The 5232-nt window shown below is 40.9% G+C and overlaps 1 protein-coding gene across 1 annotated transcript in view; it reads right to left on the bottom strand.

Moving 5' to 3' along the window:
• Positions 1-4422, bottom strand: part of LOC107572090 (neuronal PAS domain-containing protein 1-like) — a 58393-nt gene extending 53971 nt beyond the window's left edge. Inside the window, exon 1 of the mRNA XM_016258505.1 lies at positions 4188-4422. The gene's annotated coding sequence lies outside the window, so the exon portion shown is untranslated. The remainder of the gene's footprint in view (positions 1-4187) is intronic.
• Between the last annotated feature and the right edge of the window lie 810 nt (positions 4423-5232).

Raw genomic sequence — 5232 nt, 5'->3', positions numbered from 1 at the left:
ATATATATATATATTCTGCATGTAGTTTTCCATCAATATATGGAGCTGTTTCAGCAGAATACTAATTTCTCTTCACATCTCTCTGAATTTGAAGTCCAGCATTAAGAAGTCAGATGTTGTCTCATTTTCTTCGAACGCTGATAAATCAGCTCTGGTCAATAGCATTTCTCTCCCTATCTCGTTTAACTGGAGCTCTCTCGCTCTGCGCTCTGGCTGGACACGGCTCTCATGGTTTGCTGCTGACCTTGGCGGCTTCCCATCACTCCCAGTCCAAGGTTCCACTCAAATCCTTAGAGCTGGAGGCTGCGTCTTCATCTTCACCTGCAGGCCCATTAATTATCAAATGGAATCAATACCCCATTTGATTCGATCAAACTGACCCTACCCGCCCCGACCCGCAACGGTGAAGCGGAAGGGATGCTCGACAGGCCCCTGAGATCTTACATTTGTCTTTCACAAGAGAAATTTTGTGTTTCTTTTTAAATAACATTTTAAATAGCCAAAGAGTGACTAAGGGATTGAAAGATCGAGAGAGGAAAATATACCAGTAATTTTCACATTTTCTCAACCCTTGAAGCTCTAAGGACATAAGCAATCATTCAACAGTGACAAAATTAGTTGTTCACAAAGAAAGTTAACAGCATCCCTTTCTCTATATATTTTGCACTTTTCCCTATAGAGGAAAAAAATCACAATGAGATCTCTTTAATATCTCTGTTTTGTTTTCAGGGGGATTTCTAGACAGCAGTGAGATTAAATGGAGGGCCCATGGGGATTTTTATCTTCTGCTCAGACTCTTCTACTAAAAAATAAATAAATACTCAGAAATCTTCATGTGTCTCTTCCAGAGTTTCTGTAATAATGTCTCACATTCAGATGTGCCAACATAAATCAGAGATTTCAATATAAACTTCCAAGACTGAATGATTCAGATTTCATTTACTCAGGTTGGATGTGCACAGTTCTATAACTTCTGAAAAGGAACAAACTATGAAGAAATAATATGCATTTCAAAATATTAAAGAATTGCATTAGTTAACTGAATACTGCTCAATCCGAAACACACACAGTGTTCGGCCCCTTAGGCAGGGAACGGGTCCTGAAACACACATAGGTTCAAACAGCCACACACCACTGTGCCTACAGTCTATATCCAGCCATATTAGTGCATTTAAACATCCCTTTATCATTGAAAACACCTGTGCGAAGCAGTGTACCACATCAGTGGGAATAAGAGGATTTTGCACTATTATGGATATATACAGAGTGTATGTTTGTCGCTTTTCCCCCACACGGACAACTGCAAAATATGTGTGTGAATCACATAAAACCTTTCATGATCATGTCTGTTCATTTTAAAATCAAAAGAAAAATGTTGCATTAAGAAAATGAAGCTTACAATGAACTGATACATTATTTTAATGCCAATAAATCACATTTCCCCCAAAATGTGTTACTTTAATGCAATAAAAGTGTACACTTTTGTGTGTGTGTGTGTGTGTGTGTGTGTGTGTGTGCGTGTGCGTGTGCGTGTGCGTGTGCGTGTGCGTGTGCGTGTGCGTGTGCGTGTGCGTGTGCGTGTGCGTGTGCGTGTGCGTGTGCGTGTGCGTGTGCGTGTGCGTGTGCGTGTGCGTGTGCGTGTGCGTGTGCGTGTGTGTGAGTGTGAGTGTGTGTGTGTGGGTGTGTGTGAATTTGTGGGAAATAAGCTTATTTGTAAAGAAAACACTGTCTCAATGCAAAAACGTTCGAAAATATTAATTTAATTTAATTTAAACTTTTTTTTGTTAATTTCTATTTTTATTATTGTCATTAATTTATTTTGTGGTGAAATGCAACCTAAACATTTTCATGAGCTTCACCTTTGTTTTCAAAAATATATTGACAATATCTGATCTCTGATATATCTGATATATCTGATATATCGTTAGGCTCTCTCTCTCATTTGTGTGATGCTTATGTGCAGGTTATGGATTATGAGCGATCATTTTCAGGCTGCAGTAGATCAAAAGCAGTTAGTAAGAGCACATCTCCGTGACTGCAGAAGACTGAGGGGTCTGTATATCGACAGGGCTCTTGTTTGTTTGTGTGAGTGTGTTTATAAGGGCATATTGATGTGTGTGTGTGTGTTGTATGTTGAGTATATAAATATCCACGCGTGTCCCAGCTGAGCTGGGTGTGAGTGGCAGGAAGTGGTTATGTAAGGAGTCACAACGGGCTGCAGTGGACAGCCTGACCACAGATCAGGTCAACCAAGTGTGACACCAACAGCTTCTCACTGACACCTCGCTGACACTGTCTGTCACCAGGCCTGTCTGTCCCACTCTGAGTGTGTGTGTGTGTGTGTGTGTGTGTGTGTGTGTGTGTGTTTGTGTGTGACGGCTTTTATGGTCCTATAGCTCCCTCGTACATACCTGGATAACTTCTGTCAATTCCCTATTCACGTTCTTTTGCCCCCAAATGCAAATATAGTCTTTGGATGTGTATGCTTTATAAACAGGGCGGCTCACTCTCAATAAAATTGCCATTTTTGGATCTGTGATTAATACACTTACTCTGTTAAATTATGGTAACCGTTTGTAACATGTTTCTTCAGCAAACACTGTACAACCAGAATCTAAACAACAACAAAAAAGAAAGACAATTTATCCTCGCCAAGGTACACAATAAAAATTGTACAAAAAAAAATGCTTCAGGTAATCTAAAAAAAATTGTGATATGTACTGTAGTAACATATAAATAAACAATTTTTATTCAAGTGAAAAATACAATTTAATATGACTGAATAACATTGTATTACTCTACATAATCACATTCATTTTAAACTGCTTTGTCAGGTAGATGTAATTTTTAATTTTTACAGTGTTCCGAAAAGTACATTAAAGAGCAACAGGTAGATTCCCAGACTAATATGAAGCTACTGACCGCAACACTCAGTCAAAGCAAACTGATGAAAAGAAAACAGCAAGCAGACTTCCTCCTTAATCTAAAAGCACAGAGTCCCAAGCAAGTTTACTCACTTTTTGTGTTTTTCCTGTGCAGCGGCTCCCATAGCAAGTGTAAAAGTGTCCAAATAATTCCTGTCCTATAATTCCTACTGTCCAGGATAGCTATACGACAAATAAAGAGTATGACTTTTCTGTTTACTAAGCAATCTAGCTGGAAAATACACTTTATAACTGAAAACTGTAGTTACACGTTACAATATAGTTTGTTACATTGTAATAACATTGTAAGTGCATGGTAATTACTGAGTAATAGTGAAAAATGTAGTAATGTGTAAATATTTTGTGGAGCTGCTTAAACTTTGTCATTATTTTTACTGTAGTAATTCATTATATTCACATGCAATCTGTAACATGAATATATAAAAATAAAAGGACTTGAATAAAGGTTACTTGATAGTAATCTAAAGTGTTGCCAATATCAAAAGAATTACATTTTCTAAAATGTGTGACAAATAAGAATAGATTTGTGAGCTAACACATTATTATTATTATTATTATTATTAAAATGATTGTTATTACTTTTCTTCTTACAATATTAATAAACAATTTAACAAAAAAGTGTATTTTTGATTTTTTTTTCTTAACAAAATTAAGTTTTAACTTAATTAAAACACATAATTACAACTATTCAGATTCTTTAACAATCCCACGCTAAGCCCAAACTGACTGATGAAGCAAAAGGTTAATATTTACCCGTGTTTTTCATTTCTAATATAAATCCAGTCATTTAGAAGAAGCTGTTAAATCCAAAGACATCAGATAACAGAAGACGTCCGTCTCGCCGCTACCATTCACTACCTTCCACAGAACACGGCGTCAATGCAAAGCGCACTAATCTTGTAAAATCCACTAATTAAGTGAGAGATGATGTTTTGAGAGCGAGCCGAGGCGGTCCGCACAATTAACCCCAGCGTCCCTCCCCTCCGTTCCCAATACCTACATCATTGAGGGAGAACGACAAGTGCACTTATGAGCAAAGTGTCTTTCCCAAAACTTTCCCAGGAAGCCAAGCCTCCAGGCACGAAGACATCAACAAGTTTAAGAGGAACGGAGAAACCCTTTGCTCGGACCTACATCGGTGAGGCTTAAAACTTTCAGGTATGCATGTGACAGTTTGGCATGTGGACATCAACATCGACTAGAACAAGAGGAAGGTGTGTTTCCCACTACAAGGGGACTCACCTGATGTGCATGTCCAGCTGTTTTGGAGGCAGATGTTTCTCTCCTCCTCTGTCCGGACACCCGAACCGGTGACCCTCCCCTCCACTCAGTCCACGTTCCAGGACCCCTCGCGCTCCCACACACAAACACACACACTCACACGGGGGGTGACAAGGAGGTCAGACGGGGCCAAGAACAATCCCAGCTGCCGGCACAAAAGAGCAGGCGAACACACAGCGGTCTGCTGCCGCAAGACTGTGTGTGTGTGTGTGTGTGTGTGTGTGTGTGTGTTTGTGGGCACACAGCGGCGGTGACCACGCTCTCCCTCTCTCTCCTCCCTCACTTTCCAAGCGGGATCGTCTCAGATATGACTTGAGGATGCGAGTCTGTTTCCTTCTCTGGCGTGCTCCCCGCTTTGGCTGTCTCTCTTTCCTCGTTGAGCTTCTTTTCTTTTCATTTCCTCTTGGGAAAGCTGCACGCACCGGTCGCCTCTTCACCCGCTCCCTCTCTCTCTCTCTCTCCTCAATCGCTAGTAAATATAAAAGAAATGCTTGTACGGCCCCTACCTCTCTCTCTCTCTCTCTCTCTCTCTCTCTCTCTCTCTCTCTCTCGTTTCTTTCTCGTTTACACTCCCTCCTCCCCACTGCCCTCACTTTTCTTTCTCACTGTCAAAGCTGCCTTTCAAATGCTGATTAGCACACAGAGTAAAAGAGAGCGAGGGAGAGTGGAGTTATGGTTAGTGTTCGGCTAAGATTCCGTCACATTCGACTTGAACAACACTTCTCTCAGACAAACACATACTTGAGTCTCCGTCCTCTACCGATATCATCTCGCCCCAATGGGCTCACGCTAACATACATTGAGCGAATAAACCCGCTCGGACTGTTTCGAGCACCCGCGCCCCTCTTCCACCCCTCCCCAGTTCGTTCTTCTTGCCCTCAAACACTACTCAGAATATTGATACATCACCCCCTCCTCCTTTCTTTCCTCCATTTCTCTCTCTCTCTCCATCACTCACTTTCTCCGCTGAATACTGATAGGCTGTCTAGTCCGTGGTCTGGGTTTC

The sequence above is a fragment of the Sinocyclocheilus grahami genome, unplaced genomic scaffold (genome assembly GCF_001515645.1).
Source record: "Sinocyclocheilus grahami isolate Dianchi unplaced genomic scaffold, SAMN03320097.WGS_v1.1 scaffold1695.1, whole genome shotgun sequence".
Lineage (NCBI taxonomy): Eukaryota > Metazoa > Chordata > Actinopteri > Cypriniformes > Cyprinidae > Sinocyclocheilus > Sinocyclocheilus grahami.
This window is presented reverse-complemented; position numbering and strand designations above follow the sequence as displayed.